Raw genomic sequence first — 16,828 nt, forward strand, 5'->3', positions numbered from 1 at the left:
CTGTGGATCTTTACTGACTTGGTGAGTAAATGTTTACTCTTATTCAAACTGATTTTGTGGCTTCTCTTAGTTTAGCACCAGGTTTCTAATCTTGCTAGCTAGTTAGTGTTAGCCTAGCGTTGCTGCTGCCGCTGGGCTCATGTTACTTAAAAATTAACACCACAGCCTTAAAAACCTTACATAAAACTACGTCGGTGAATTTTTTTGTTGATTGTTTGAAATAAATAAGTGAGATAAGAGCCCAGACAAAATTCTTTGGGAGGTGCAGCCGTTAGGGGTGGGGTGGGTGTGGTGTGGGGGGTGGATAACGGAGCTCTCCGAAAACGTGGAAGCACTTTTGCAAATATGTGATATTTTGATAAATTAAGTAGATATTTGAGCATTACTCAGCTACATTCTCGCCTGAAAATATCTTAAAAGGTTATTTTGTGACCCAGAAAGGGTAGTCTGGGGAAAAAGAGGATCGCATTTGTCGGCCACGGTTGTCGGAGCCTGTGCGCACTTGTAAGCGCGGCAATGGCGGAGGAGCACTGCTGAAAAACGTATTACTTTTTCTGGGTCACAAAATAAACTTTTAAGATATTTTCAGGCGAGAATGTAGCTGTGTAAATTTCAAATATCTGCTCGATTTATCAAGACATCACATATTTGCAAAAATGCTCCGACGTTTTCGGAGACGTCTATTTTTTCATGCTTTGTGGCAGCTTTAGAACATCTGTGGCATCTATTAATGTCAAATCTAGCCTTTATTTAACAACATAAGCGAACTCTATGTTACAGTGATTGCACAGCCATTAAGGATCAAATCAATGTTCTGTTTTTTTCTCCCTCTGCTTGCTTCTTACTGTCTTTGAGGCTCGGGACCAGCACTCCTGTTGTTGGACAGAAAGACATCAACTCAGTGGTAAGTATTTTTGGTTTTCCAATATATTAGCAACTGTCAGTGACATTTATATTAATCAGGCTGAACTTTAATCATACTTTAGATCAGCCTGTCTTACTTATTGTTTTATTTGTGCTTTGGTTTGGGGAAGTTGTTTCTTTACTGATCTTTTCCTGTCTTCTGTTATTAGACTTGAGATATGACTGCACTATGCTGTTGCTGTGACTCCAGTTAATTCTACAAGACATGCTGTGTAAGTAAACAAACAACAACAGTTTGGTCTGCATTTCTTGAAAGTTCACATCCCCCAAACTTAGTTTAGAGGGTCTACACTGTATATAGTGAAGTCTGCAAGTTTTCTAACAGCAAAATTTGTTTTGTGCCCAAAATCATTTTGCACATCATTAGAATGAAAGTTATTGCCCATGTTTGCATAGCCCTTTTTAAAATTATTCTTTCATGACAATATTGTGTGTTGCGTGGTGGTCACGGCTATCCAGACTGACAATTTGGGACATTGAATGTCACCTCTCCGGCGGGGAGGGAGCCTGAGATTGTCTAAATTGGAGTCTGTTTTATACCAAATGCAGAAAAAATGTTTTAAGAAAGCAATTAAGTTCATGTTCCAAAAAATATGATTGTTTGCTTGCAGGACACCAGGAGAGATGAGTCCTCCGTCACAGATGGTGTGGTCAGTGAAGATGGTCGCCTGCAGGTTCAAGCTCATTGCATCTCCAACCCACATCCACTGCGACTGTACTTAAGGGAAGTTAAAGACTTTCTTCTGCACTTACATTTGGATCACCTCGATCCATGATAGTCATTCAGGCAGTAATGCCTGGACTGGAAACAAGCCATCCTTAAAATATTACAACATTCCAGCTCCTGTGTTGGAATGAAAAACGAATGTGTTGTTTAAATTAGAGACTGCACTTGTGACAGAACAATAAATATTTTATGTTGATTATATAAATAATGTAAGTACAAAACAAACTTGTGGTAGGCCTAAACTTATTTTCAGAATAATTACATCTAAGACTTTGTTTCGTTGTAAGATTATAACAGTGATGGCAATATCATTTTTATTCAGCAGAACAGTGTCCAGTATGTTGGCTGTTGTACTTTGTTGTGTTTGAAAATAAAAGTTGTGCTCATTTTAACATCATTACAAAAGTGTTGTTAATTATTTTTAATGATATTCATGGTACCACAAATTGTTTTTTCATTTAGTTGAACTTGAAATGTTTGTCAGTAGGTAAACAATTAGTATTGTCAGAAAGTCAGAAATATCAAGTTATTCTTAATACTGCAGACTTGCAATGTATAAGTTGTCCTAACAGTCATCCTAAGTAAGCTTTACTTAGTTTTTTTGAGGCAACGAGTTTCCATAATTTTTTTGAGTTCTGGGAACTAACACGGCTGTGTACATTTTGAGTAGGGTGTACTCAAAATGAGTAAGTTGCCCTAACTTGGTCATCTTACGTAAACTTGATCCAATTTTTTTGAGTTCTGGGAACAAATGAGCTTGTACAGAATACTCAAAATAAATACGTTGTCCTAACTTAGTCATTTTTAGCTAAGCTTTACTCAATTTTTTTGAGGCAACGAGTTTCCATAATTTTTTTGAGTTCTGGGAACTAATTAGATTTTACAGTGTATATCTACACAGCCTACGTGGAAAAAGTACGAGGCCACCTACAAGAGCTGCTTGTCCTTGGAAAGCCATGCCATTAAGTTCCTGGTGCACAGTTTTTGTGCTGATGTTAATGACAGAGGAGGTTTAAAAAGCTTAGGAATTACTGAGAGGGTGACTCTTAAGCACTATGCACTTCAGGATTTCAACTCTCGGTGTAACTTTATGTGATCTGCCACTCTGTGGCTTTTTTGGTGCGGTTCCTAAATGCTTCCATAGAATCTGTAGCGTTCAAGTAATTTCACAAACTTGTTGCAATGGTGCCATGCTATTGCAGTACCACATTCAGTGACCTCTTTAGAATTGTGTAAAAGGAGACTGCATGACACAGAATTCAAGGTGTGACCCAATACTTTTGTTCGTAGTGTGTTTTTAAATGTCATGGATCATTAGGTGCAAGGCAAGGTACACATTTTGTTGGCTCACCTATCACAATAGCATTGGCTTGCATGAATTTGGAAGGAGAAGCTACAAGTAGCTTTGGCTAAGGCTAGCCTCACTAGGTATTTCACTATCCATCTTTCTGTTAATATAGGACAGTTGGAATAAGTCAGCAATGTCTGATCTATAACAGAATCTGGTATTTTTATAGATTTTTTTTTAAATAGACAAGCCCCCTCCAGATCTGAGCCAGTAATGTGGAAGGAACTCCTGGAACAAGCTTCCGCAAAAACAGGAAGAAGAACGCAAATTTATATTATTAAATCTTTTTGCTCAAAATTGGATTGAAGAAGGTGCATACCATGTTTTTGTGTCAGCTGGGAGAGGATCAAGCCTCCGTGCAAACTTGGATGAATGACAAAGAAGATTTATGGATGGTTGAATGGATGGATGGGTGATGTCAGCCATCCAGACATGGTTTCAATAAATGTAAACATGTGATACACCTGTGATGCACAAATCCATTTTATTCCAACCACATGCAAACAGTATATCTCTGTGGCACTTGCTGAAGCAGCCTAGAACAAACCTCAGGACACACATGTTTGCAATTCAAACCCAAATCATGTTTGTCACTCAGGAAGAAAGGACAAACCATTCCTGTGTCACTGTAGCTGTCACACCCATGACACAGACTGCCCAGTGGCTGCAAAAGCACGATTTGTCCTTGCTTATTCTTGTTTCTTGGAAAGACAATACAAGCCTGCAAGCATTTATGGAATCTATTGTCATTTACAATATCTCAGACATGAATAATTCAACACTTCACTCAGATAACTGAAAAACCATTTCCGTTATCCGAGTGAAGTTATGTAAAAGTCTGAGTGATGTTAAAGTTTACATCTCGAAAAATAAGAAGGATAAGATGGGATTATACAGTGTTTCTGACTTATAGGCACTGTAACACTCATAATTGGAAAAATGCACTCGCCTAAGAAACACATTTTACAGGCTATTTTTATTTTTTTTCTATAAAACATAAGTGTGTTAAAGCTTATAGTTAGGGCTGGACCAGGTGACCCTGAACCCCACCTTAGTTATGCTACAAAAGGTCTAGGTTGCTGGGGGCTTCCCATTATGCAATTTTAAACACCCCTCTGCATTTATTCATTATTTTTTCTTAATCTCTGGCTCTCTTCCACAGTATGTCTTTTGTCTGCATGACACAGAATTCAAGGTCCAGGTCGCGTTAAAGCAGGGGTGTCGAACTCCAGGCCTCAAGGGCTGGTGTCCTGCAGGTTTTAGATCTCACACTGGATCAACACACCTGAATCACATGATTAGTTCATTACCAGGCCTCTGGAGAACTTCAAGACAGTCGTGTTGGATTAAGGACACATCTAAAACCTGCAGGACACCGACCCTCGAGGCCTGGAGTTCGACACCTGTGCCTTAAAAGGTTAAAAGGGAGTTTTATCTTCCCACTGTCACCAAGTGCTTGCTTATAGGGGGTTGTCTGATTGTCTCTCTTTTACTGTAGGGTCTTTACCTTACAAAAGAAAACATCTTGAGGTGACTGTTGTTGTGATTTGGCACTATAGAAATAAAATAGAATTGAAATGAACTGAAGTGAATGTCACAGTATCTGCTGAGCATGATGGGCATTTGGTATGCGTAATATCTCGAACACTATGGGGAGTAAATGCAGAATATATGCCTGGTATTTAAACCATCTAACATTCCTTGAGGTCATACAGCGTCAAATTTCATTTGCTGGGTGCCTCTATGATGTTAGCAAGAGATCCCTGTTTTCCTAAATTCATTTTTTTTTGAAATGCATTCATAGTGAATGCTGATTGTAATGTTCAAAGCAATTAAACTGGTGCTCATTTGCGACCGAGTGAAATAAACTACTAGTTTAAGCCTCAAAGAAATGAAACAGTGGATTCTATTGGATGTTAAGTTCTAGACAAAAGTTGTGTAAAACTTTGAGCTCCATTGTTGCTCATTAAATAAAAAAAAAGACTAAAAGTTTCTTCTGAATTACAGAAATGCATCAATAATATAGAAAAATGAAAAAACATATGGAAGTAGCAAAGTGGGAAACCACAGACTGGTGAGCTCTATTGCAATTCTGCCTAGTAGAGGTGTTTATCCCACAATGATTTATGTTAATATTGGGTTAAATGGGCTGTGAATCCAACATTTTCCTCTAAGCTTTGGCTCACCAGAAGATCTATCTGTGAGACTGCTTAAGCCTGCAGATGGCCCAGGCTGATCAAGCATCCAGACAGGTGGGTGAGACCCTTTTTAATTGATAATCCCATTGTTCCTACTTAGTCAGCATGGATCAGTAATATCAGTGGAGAAAGCACTGGCAATGGATGTGCTACAATTCACAAAGTATAAAAGCAACAACACTTTACATCTTTGTGATGTATAGGCTTGTGGTGGAAATGAACTCAGCTCTGATTATACTTTACTATGGAGTAATATCTCATTAGGCACCTTAATCTTTTGGTAATGGTTCATCTTGTGCTGCTATAAGAAATGAATGGTATTCCATGCAAGAAGTTATCCAAGTACTAGAGGTATTATAAAGCAGTGTGCATCGTTTTCTCTGCAGAGCAACACAAAGCTCTAACTAAGACTTCCTTGTGTAGTAATATCTCATTAGGCAAAATAATTGTTTGATAATGGTTTCTGTTTTGCTGCGTAAGCAGTTAATGCTATTCCAAACCAGAAGCTGTCAAAGATCCAAAGATGTTCTACAATATGCAGCTTGTATTTTTTAAATCTTTGCTGAATGGACACTCTATAGATAGATTTCGGGGGGGATTTTGAGACTACAATCAAATCGTAATGTTTGATGTAATGTGACACTGGAACACAGGAACGAGTCCTTAATTTTGGCCTTTATATTACTATGCTGACATTCCATTAAAAATATAAAGTAATTTATGATTGACCAGTTCAATTAAATATGAATTGGTATTGAAATTTCTGATTATTTTCATTAAAAAAATGTTTTTTCTTTCAAAAACAAAGACTTTCCTTAGCAAGTCCAATCTTTAGAGCTGAGGTGTATATGTCAAGATATTAGTCTTTTTTCCTAAGGCATGTACTATTAGTCTGAATCACAAAATACAGCATCCAAAGACTAATATTTACAAACGGCATATCATTTATTCCACTCAGAGAAGTTTTTCTTTCAGTGGGAGCATAAACAGATGATGTTCCTGCTGCTGATGATACGTGCAATGTTTACAATGACCAATATTTGAATAAGCCCAGCATATGTGTATATATCAGTCAAACCAAATGGTTTGGAAAACACCCGAAGAGCGGCGTATAATTTATTAAACACATGCACTGTCTTTTTTCTTTCATCATAGCAGCCCCAGATGCATGAAATGTGGACCAGTTGAGATTGCAGAGCAAAGTGCCTCTCTGAAGGGCTAGGAGACTATTTAGCCCAGTTGAGCTGGCAGCCCACAAATTATTCAGGGATGAATGCTGCGGCGCATTCACACGTTGGTGTCACGTAGAGTTCACAACCTAGCTGCTCTGCACAGGTGGACTCTGAAACGCCCGCAGATAGCCTGAGGGGCTATTGGCACCTGTTAATTTGAATTTGACTGTGTGGGTGTTTGCATGAGCAGCATCAAATTGTTTGTGGTCAATGTGAACAGGCTTTTGAATCTTTGCTGTTTGAATAAGCCTTTTGTTCACGAGCACACCAGAAAGTATGGAGTGTGCAGCGCATTTGCTTGCGTTTCTTTCACACATCGAGCAGTAATAACATTTTGGTGGAAGGACACATACATGCATAAGCTTTGAATCAAATAAATGCTGTTCCTCCTACATTTTTTACTTTCTTATTTTCATAAACTCAAGCCCTAAATTGGACACAAGAAAGTGCTATTTGACAAAAACTAGTTAATGTACTGTATTTACATTTTATAAAACTATGAACTGCAAATGACACTGCTTCATAAACATCAGGGATTGGTCAATCTCAGCAGTGGCGTTTATGGGTAAAAACTTACAGCTTACAAGTGATTTGTAAGCATTGTAACACCATGTTATACCAGCCTTTTACTTCCCTCCTTAAGGCGGAAAAGAGTGTTGTCATGCTATTCAGTGTCCTTACCTACAATATATAATGTGGGTAAAACTCAATGTTTGCCCTGAAAACATGCACTGTTGAATATAAGAGTAGTATTAATAATACCCTTGTGAATCACTTCCTAGAATACCTACTTGTGTTTGCAGAATTGAAATTCTGCTCCATACATTGCTCAAACCCCTACAACCGTGATCTGCTGTAGGGAATGAGCTGAACGGATTTTTGATGTTAAGCACCAAAATGGCAGACACATCTTCTTTTTTTTGGTATTGTATAAGTCTTTCACCTTTTTCTAGCTGTTAGCCATTTTCCTCCAGAGCCTCACAAACACTGTGTTAGACGATAAGTAATATCACACAATCATATGAATGTACATAAATTATATTTTCATGTGATCTGTTCCTGGTCAGTTTACGTCACATTCGCCCATTTTCTTCTTCTTCGTTACATATTCATAGCGTCCCTTTTCATCGCCCCTGGTGCCTGAAGAAGCGCACTGAGCTTGAAACATGTTTCTATCCTATCTGCATGATTGCTACATCCTCTTTGATGTCCTTCCTTACGCTTACGGCAAGCTTTTCTGTGGCTGTATTAGAAGCATTCTTTGAAAAGGAAACGGCAACAACAACAACAGTAATAACGTTCATAATATTAATGCTGTTTGACACGCGCACTAGAACGTCTATATTTTTGACATTAAAAAAAATTAATTGCCCAACTTCTTTGCACAGTGAATGACAAGCCACACCACTTTTTAATCAAAGAATCCTAATTGCTAAAAATGAATGAAGGCTTAAGCGAGCATTAATTATTTTCTGTAACTTCATTACAGTGTTTCTTTGTTAAGTTCCCCATTAATTAATGACGTGATAAGCTGGGGGAAGGTATATTGAACATGATTTTTTTTTTCATTGATTCAAAGTTTCATCTTTTGTGGAACTTGGCCTCAGCCAGCTGTGGGAAGAAGCCTGAATGGCAGTGGACTGGAGTGAGATAAAGAAATTGTTAAAATGCTATATTTCTTCTAATGTGAAGGAGTACATGATTACAAGAGGATGAAGTTGAAGGAAGAAGAAAAGCAGTTGACTGAGGCTTTTTGAGTCTAATTTTAGTAATAAACACATCACTGATTTAGCTAAGTCAATAGCACTTACAGTTATACAACAGGGTGGTAACTGAGATTGTTTTTGATTTTTTTGTAGTTCAGGGAACAATCACTCTCTAATCAAGTGGATTATAAACTGTGGGAGTCGGTTTTGTGGGAAATGAGACTCAGATGACAATCAGCGTTTCAGCAGGCACAAAACAACTGGTAAATTCCAGTTGCCCTCTCAATCTGACTTACCACAGCACATGCATGTTTTGTCAATCATACAACTTTGTGACAAACGCTGTATATCATGAATATCATGACGCATGCCGTCAATCTTATTCTTAACAGAACATGGTGCATCACATCTAGTTTTTAGAACACAATGTAAGTAGCTGGGAAGCTGAGGAGACCAGTTTATATTAAAATGTCTCCCATTCATTTTTCATGCAGAATTTTAGCTGCTCCACTGTTCAGCATCTCCTTTGTTGTTTCTTTTGTTTTATTAAACAAAATGTTAAGGAGACCTTGATCCTGGACTACGAAGCCAATTTAGCATCCGGACACTTTTCCTCCAGAGCCATTCAAATAGCGTCATGATTTCTTTTTTATGAGATCTGGTTGCAAAGCAGGCTGAAGTTTTCCACCACATGCACATTGGTTTGATAGATCAAAGTACAAAGTGAAACATGTTGTGCTTTGACAGGAAAACAAAATCTCTTGAATCTGTGACTTGAGACGTTTTCATTCATAAAATTTGTGTTTTTTATTGTAAATATACATATTTACAATATATTTTAATATTGAAATTTGTGTGCTTCTTGTCTCTGAGATATGGTCACCTTATATAGTTGTTTGTGTTTTGCAGTGTCTTACATGTCTCTGAAGATGATTTGGCCATTTGTGCCCCTTTGTAGTTCAGAGTTGCTATGCAACATTGAAATTAAAGACACACTTTGGCAGATCTTCAGTGTTAAATATTGATTAATATTAAAAATGAAAAAAAAAAAGCATATTCAGGATGCCTCTCATTTTATCTGCTCTTTTAATTAAGCTGTAGTGTTAGAGTTCCCATGTCTCTGAGTTTGTTACAGTCGGCTTGGGTCTGAATTTTGTCTTCAGACTGGGAGCGTACCTGTGACCTCACATCATAGTGTACCAACTATACTTGCACCCCTCAAGCGTACTTCAAAGATGTCTAAGAAGAATGAATACTTCACTGTGATATCTTCAGCTGTCTGTGTCTGTGACCACAAAAGACTATGATTGCTCTCTAACTGTCACTTTACACATACAGGCCTTTTCAGTAATTCACGCTTGGCTGTTTAAAGAAGGGCTGGGTCATCCAGAGAGCCGAGCCAAGCAAATGCTTGCACAGCCGACACCCAAAAAAGATTCTCAGTGACACAAAAACACCTGCAAAACACTTTAAACTTCTACTAAAGGCACTTTAAAGTGCAACATCACTGAGCTGTTTAGGGGTCTGTGCAAAGACTCCCTCTTCTGTGGAGAATCTCTGTGTATGCCTATGAAGTAACCTACGTAAGTGGCCAAAATCATTGCCAGCATTTATGCTTGTGCTGGTGAATCACATGATTGACTGTGCCAGCCAAAAGAAAAAAATAAAATCCTGGGTCCTGCTCTTTGTTGTGGTCAGTTTGTTTAGGGGATACGTATATTTGTCCCTCTAGTATTTATACTGCTTTGTACATTATAGTTTCAGCAATCTCACTCTAGGAATTTGCTGGCATTTGCTAATCCTTATATTAATGCTGTGATTATAAGTCCTTATACTGAGGCGATGATCATTATTCTCTCACTGATAAATTCAAAAACTGTGGTGAAAAAATACCCAGAAGTGCATTACAGCGCTGAACTGAACAATCACAACATATGTGGGCTGCATCAACCCGATATGTAGTTAAATATCTCAGGAGGTGCAGGTCAGGTTACGTGGTAGGTTACGGCGTAGGGTTCACAGGGGTTTGCGGTTATGTCATAGGTTACAGGTTCGTTTCAGGTATTATAAAGTGGCATATTTAACATTTATTTAAAAATCTTCTCTATACACAGTCTCAGTGCTGATCAGAACTGCACTCAACCTTGATGAAGATGGAATTTATACTAGTATATTCAATAAATGCCTTTGAACTTTGATTATAAATAACCCACTGATAATAATAATAATAATGGATTGCATTTATATAGTGCTTTTCGAGACCCTCAAAGCACTGAGACACATAAAAGCCAAAATCTCAATACGCTTTAAAGCTCGGAAGGGTTTTTTTTTTTCAGGCTGGGGAAATAGTTGATCAAACTGCTGTAAACAACCTAGATTGGAAGGTTTGTAGAGTATGAAGCGCGTTCTTAAGTTGATAGCACAGGATGGGTTCGATTATAACTGATCAGCTGATTAAAACTGTATTTGTTGTGAGTCCCCCTGCTGAGATGATATGTAACCAAAACTCTGTTTACAAGCTAATTATGAGACATTTGATCTAAAATCCCTGCTAGTTCAATCATGATCATTCACAAACATACAAATGTCAGTGTTTCTTTGTTCACATTCACAGATATGCACAGTTTTTTATTTTACCAATCCATCAGGACAACAGATGCACTGTGTGCATATCACTCCTGGACAAAATAAGTCAATTATCTGTTCATAGTTAATGCCAGATTAACTCAATATCAATTAAAAATAAATAAATAAATAAATGTAAGTTTATTCCTTACAGTTTATGACCAAGGAGCACTAAAAAATAAAACTAAAAAATACTAACAGTATTAAGACATCTCAGCTAAATGTGTAGTTAAACTATCAGAAAAGGTAGTTTCACTGGAGATCAATATGTGGCCCACAATGTAAAAATGAGTTTGCCATTGCTGAACATTCCGGAACTTGTTGTTCTTGTGACCTTTCTTGTAATTGTCAAACAATTTTTGGTTTTTAATGAAAGATTTTCACAACCATTAGATCAAGTTCTATCGCTGTCCGTGGTACCTAAAGTGTGAATCCCAATGCAAAATAAGAAACCCCTTGGAATTGTTAGTATATTATTGGTCTGATGGTGAACATTTTAACATTACCAGCTAAGCACTGCCATGTAAAGAAAGTCAGCACATTGATGGCGGAATTTAGCCAAATATGTTGCAGAGGTAAACATAAACCAGAGTGAAAACAAATGTTTCATCTATTTATAGATTACCAGCTGAATGTCAAAGTTTTACATTGACACCAAGTAATTCCCACTCTATCTTGGCAACCTGACTAACTGATTTGTTATCTGATTACTACATTATCTTGCTTCATTGTCATGATTGTCTGATATTAAGCACCGGTGTGGATATTTCTAAAAGAAAAACTCATGCGATGCAGAGAGAACAAACAGCTTAAAGCTTCCAGTGAGAAGTTCTATGACATTAGTCAAGCCTAACAAAAGTTTTGGAGGTTTTCTACAACAAATAGTCAAGAAACCTGTGTCTAAAGTTGATAGACTTTAGAGACAAAATAAGTCTACAAAGAATAAACAAAAAAACAAACCCTGTGAGCAGGACAGTCAAGAGGCTTTGCCATGTTCCTTCATCCCTTCACTGGCTTTTTGCTCAGTGTTATTTTGATCTTTACTGGTATAACCTAGAGACCCTAAAGGATACACTTGGCACGCAGACAAGCTCTAACTCCCTGAGGCTCAGCTGCCATCAGTGTATCTAAAATATGCTGTGCTGCATAAAAAAGTTGCGAAAAGAAACAAAACAAAAACTAAATCTTACAACGAATAAAAAGCTATCACACTTGGTACTTTTGCTTTGCCTGAGGACACAAATAACTTCAAAGATCTGTCAGAAAAAAGGCAAAAATGTGATTCCCCCCCCCCCCTTAAATGTACTACCCTACCTCTTTTTGTGCTTCTTTTATTTCCAGGCATGAGGGCAGAGCTGAATGCAGGACAAACCTATCATGTTTGGTGATTTGGTGATTACAGAAGTGATCAAAGTGAGCATGGACAGCTCCAAGCTCCAGCATGAGAACAATTTGACCACAAAAGACAAGGAGGAAAAAAGTTAACCTGAGGCAAAGCTTTACTATCGATATGACTTAGCTTTGCATTTCTCTGGCAATCCTGCCCTTCCAGCAGCCAGAATAATTAGGATATTGTATGCATATTATAAGACAAATCCATCAAAAGCCTCTGCATACGCGCATTTGCATTATGGTGTTGTGCATTGTGTTGTCAAATTATGGGCCACAGAGTGAGTTATAGACCCAGTGAAATGAGTGATAAATGTACAACTAGTGCATTTGCAGAGGCCAATACTTTCCCATAATCACAACTTTACTGAATCTGTGAGCCATCAACACAGTTGTTTGCTGAGCCTTAAAAGCAAATAAATATGCAAACACATCATATCCAGAAAGAAGCCTTTACATACCATTAAATATTTAGATCCTCTGCATAAAATAGTTATACACTATGTAAACAAAAGACAAATGTGAGCAAGTGCTTACACATGCAATCGGCTGTACTCTCAGTTCCAACTTCCTGCAGTAAATGTATTCACTGGGTCTTTTTTTATGTGTATTTAGGCCTTTTATCCACTCTCCCGCTTCCTTTCTCTTTATCTGTACCATTTGTCGTTTGCGGCAGCTGACATCATGTTTACCGTTATTAATGCAGAAAACTTTTATGGGCGTCAAACTTCAAACGGGCTTCTAATCAAATGGAAGCGAAAGTACTGTCACCGTTAGCAAAATGTCACAATGTACAGCATTAGCTCTCTTTAATGATGCTCTTTCCTTTTAAATAGCACACCTGATCCCTTATTCTTTTCTTATACTGTAAACATATGACATCTTTCAGCACCGACTCATTTATTATCTATTTGCTTTTCCTAACGTTGAATTTTCTCTGTAAATTTACACTTTTTCGCCTGATTGCAAAAATAGCTGTTTAAATGTCATCATGTAATGAAATAACGAAAGAAATCTAAGCAATAATGCCTGGTTGGCTTTAAGGCGGATGTACCATGCCCTACTGAGAGTTTGGCAACAACTGTGGAACCCCCCCCCCCCAAAAAAAAGTATAGACTCTGTAGGGAATGAGTCTTTTAGAAGGCTCTTACATGAATTAATTGGCAATTAGCATGCAAAAAACCTCAGTGAGTTGAAAGCAAAGATGTTACACTAATGAGAAATTACTAATGTAAAGGTGAAAATGCCCCTGCAGCTTGTCTATCAAATTGTTCCACAAATACAACATTTCTGATCATTTATAATTTTGTTATCATGATAAAAGTGCTTCTGACATGCAAATGTTTTTTCTGTTTTTTTCTTGTTTTGTTTCGCGATTTCACTATTACGTTGCCAGCAAGCATTCCCAGCACTATGTGCTTTTCTTAACATGCCTCTCCCCTCCTCTTTTGATTGACCTACTTTTCAGGATGCTAATAAGTCAGGAGGGAAATGTTTGGTGTAGCCCTGTCGAATTTGCTCTCAGTGGGCCTACATCACACTCCTGTCAGCCTGTTTATTGTTGATGAAGTGTCCTTTTTTTTCCCAAAGAGCCAAGGTGTGAAACGGAAATATGCTGAAGGATGTATGTTTTTAAGATGAGAAACAAAATACCTTTTGGCGCCGCTGCTTTTGTCAAGAAGCTGCGCAGGTGATAAGTTCAGGAACGTGCAGCACTGTTTAATTCAAGTTGTAGGCCTAATCAATTTCAATCAAGGAAGACATTTTATGTTTTTTTTTTGTTTGTTTTTTTAAGGCTTGATTGACAGGGAAGCTGTTCACTTTAGTCACTTCCAAATAACATGTCTAAAAATAGCACACAAACTGGGGCTCATGGAGAAGCTGAATATGCTGCTGTAAATGAGTTAAACTTGTGTGGAGATGTGTGGTCATCTGATCGTGCTGCCTGCCATTGTGTGGAAAGCTCATGCTCATCTGAAAGTGATCTAAAACCTTCCCAGAGGTTGACTCTCTAAACGGCACCAAGCCAAGGATAACAAACTCCAGTAGCTAGGCCACATTTCATATTATAGTGAAATGATACACTTCTACACCGCGAAGGCTCTAATTTCAGATTTCAAATATCTTGATAGCTTGAATTTACAGTCTGATATTTAAATATGCTTAGTCCCAAGACATTTAATACGCCACTATTAGCAAAGATCGAGTTCCTAACGTCTAATGAGTCTATTTGCAAAGTATCTCTGAATTGTTATATTAGTAGTACCATATATGTAATGTGTAACTAATTCTAGGTGAAAACTACATGGCAAGTACAGGCAGTGTATTATCAGCGTGCGATTCACACAGTGGCAGGTGGTACATTGTCAGCTGTGAATGTGTGAACAAAAGCACAATTATAACTTTCCCACATCATCTGCTCCAAATTAGCTTGGCTGATCCTCGGATTTATCCTTGCTGCTGGACACAAAGAGAAAATGACAGCTTGGAAATGGTTTCTGTCACGCAAAAAGTGAATCATTTAAAGCCAGACACCTCTTCTTTTTCCAAAACAAAGCCTTGTTTATAATGTTGTTTATCCTTAAGTAGCAAAACAAATCTGCACAGTCTGAACACCGAGATGTTCTTCAGTAGTAATATATAAAAATGTTAACTTCGACCTTTCAGATACTTATTTACATAGATAGAACAAAAAACAAGTATTTGCATTTGTTAGGAGTTATTAGACATTTTAGGAAATATGCTCATTTTAACTGCTTGCTTAGAAGCACCACTGCTATATCTGTCGAGCAAATATCAAGCTACAGTAGGAACTGGTTAGCAACAAGAAAGCTAAGCTATCTCTAGTCACAAAACAAAACAACAGCCAAAAACTCCCTATTTAACAATTTAATACTGTTTAATTCAGAGAGAAAACGGTTAAAAAACAACAACAATCCTGCAAAGTATTACTTATGATGGGGTTTGAGTAAGTTACAGTGTTTTGCTAGGCTAAGGCCTCAGTCACACAGATCTAAAGGTCAGTCAGCGCCCCTGGTCACTCAAGAAAAATGTGTATTCCCTGACTGGAAGTTTCCATTTGTTTCTAGGTGAAATCAGTTGTAAAGATAGGGCTGCTCCAAAAGCCTCCTTGTTATGCTTTGCTTGCTAGCAGATTAGTGTGGACACTAGCTAACTAGCCAAACTAAACTTGAAAAAGTGCTACGCAAACCAGAAACATGGTCTATTCACCTCCAGATTAAAAGTGCTTCATCTCTGAAACCAACATGTGAAAAGGTACTACAAACTACTTTGAAGGCAAAATGTGTCAGTTTGCTCACTTTTCACAGTTTAAAAATTGCTTAGCCAGTAGTTAGCGAGTATTTGCTCACAAGTCTGCATCTTCAGTACAAACTACTACCACTTACCACGCCCATCTACTGGCAATCAAGGTAAATCACAAGCAGGTGTTCAGTACCACATGGTATCCCTCAAGGTGATTGATTTAACCTTGCAACAACAAGAAACTTCCTTCAACCCCTTTCCGATCAGCTGGGAATACACATTATTTTCCATTTCAACAGGCTGTTGCCAATTGGTCTCTAGCCCTATGTGACTGGGCCCTAAAGTAACCACCCTCTGTATTTTTAGTCTGGACATATAAGTGGTATTTTTTATTATACAGATGAGTGTTAAAAACTATACTTTATGCTACTGACATTTTTGAAAGTAGGTTGTACATGCATCCCTTTGCCTGCTTGCTGAGAGTAAAGCGAGAGGACTAAATGCCATGTCTGGATGGTAAATATGAAGCTATAGCAAGCAGCTTGCTAACTTGCGTTGAAATAGGGATATGGGATCATGCTAAATGTTGGCTTTACTCCATATAAAGCCAACAGAATCTACAGGTAACTCCAAATCTTCATAGTTAATACACAAAAAAGTAAAAACAACACTTCATTTGTTTTGCGTTTTTTGTTGTTTGCCAACTGTCTCCAGTATTTATGCTAAGGCTAAGCAAGGCTAAGCTATTTCTTTATCTTCACTGATGTGAAAGTGGCATCTTCTTTTCAGGCTGAGTGTTTATTTTTAAATAGCTTTTAAGAGCTTCTAACCAGTTCAAACCTATCGCCCAGTTATTTTGAAGTCATAGTCACAGCTCTTTAATCAATTTTGATGCATCTTCAGCTCCTCCGGTGAAACACGTGGCTTCAAATATACCTCGTGCATAGGTCAACACTTCAGTCTCCTACGTGATTTGGCTTTGTTTGCTGGATAATCAGGGCTCTGTGCATTTTGAATCATCAGTCGTGGGTGAATGAGAAGCCAGGTGGGAGGTCAAAGCTCTCCATCCCATTCTTTGCCAGGCAAATAAAACATTTCAGCACCAAGCAAGGGACTGATGGTTTGGCCTCCCCTGTCACCATGGTGATTGAGTCACCTCACGCTAGGAGGTGGCTCCAGCTCACAGAGTTGTTCCCTTCATACTCAGTGTGTAGCAGTGAGCAATCACAATGACTGACCTGGAGAGTTGCCTTTTTTCTCTCGTAGAAATTCATAGTAAGACCCAAGACAGGAGTTGGACTCATAATGGAGGTGTGAGTTATTTCAAAATATCCAAGCTCTTTGGGTTCAAGATAAGCATTAACCAAGGTTTAGCACGAGTTCATTTCCATAAAAAAGCAATAAACGCCGACAGA

General features: G+C 38.0%; 1 long non-coding RNA gene across 1 annotated transcript; it reads left to right on the forward strand.

Annotated features, from left to right (window-relative positions):
- Positions 1 to 653: 653 nt before the first annotated feature.
- Positions 654 to 2,041, forward strand: LOC134640138 (uncharacterized). The gene is made up of 3 exons (XR_010095407.1): positions 654 to 904; positions 1,074 to 1,136; positions 1,536 to 2,041. It is a non-coding gene; the product is annotated as an uncharacterized LOC134640138 (long non-coding RNA).
- The last annotated feature ends 14,787 nt before the right edge of the window (positions 2,042 to 16,828 follow it).

This window comes from Pelmatolapia mariae, linkage group LG13 (genome assembly GCF_036321145.2).
Source record: "Pelmatolapia mariae isolate MD_Pm_ZW linkage group LG13, Pm_UMD_F_2, whole genome shotgun sequence".
In the NCBI taxonomy this organism is placed as follows: Eukaryota; Metazoa; Chordata; class Actinopteri; order Cichliformes; family Cichlidae; genus Pelmatolapia; species Pelmatolapia mariae.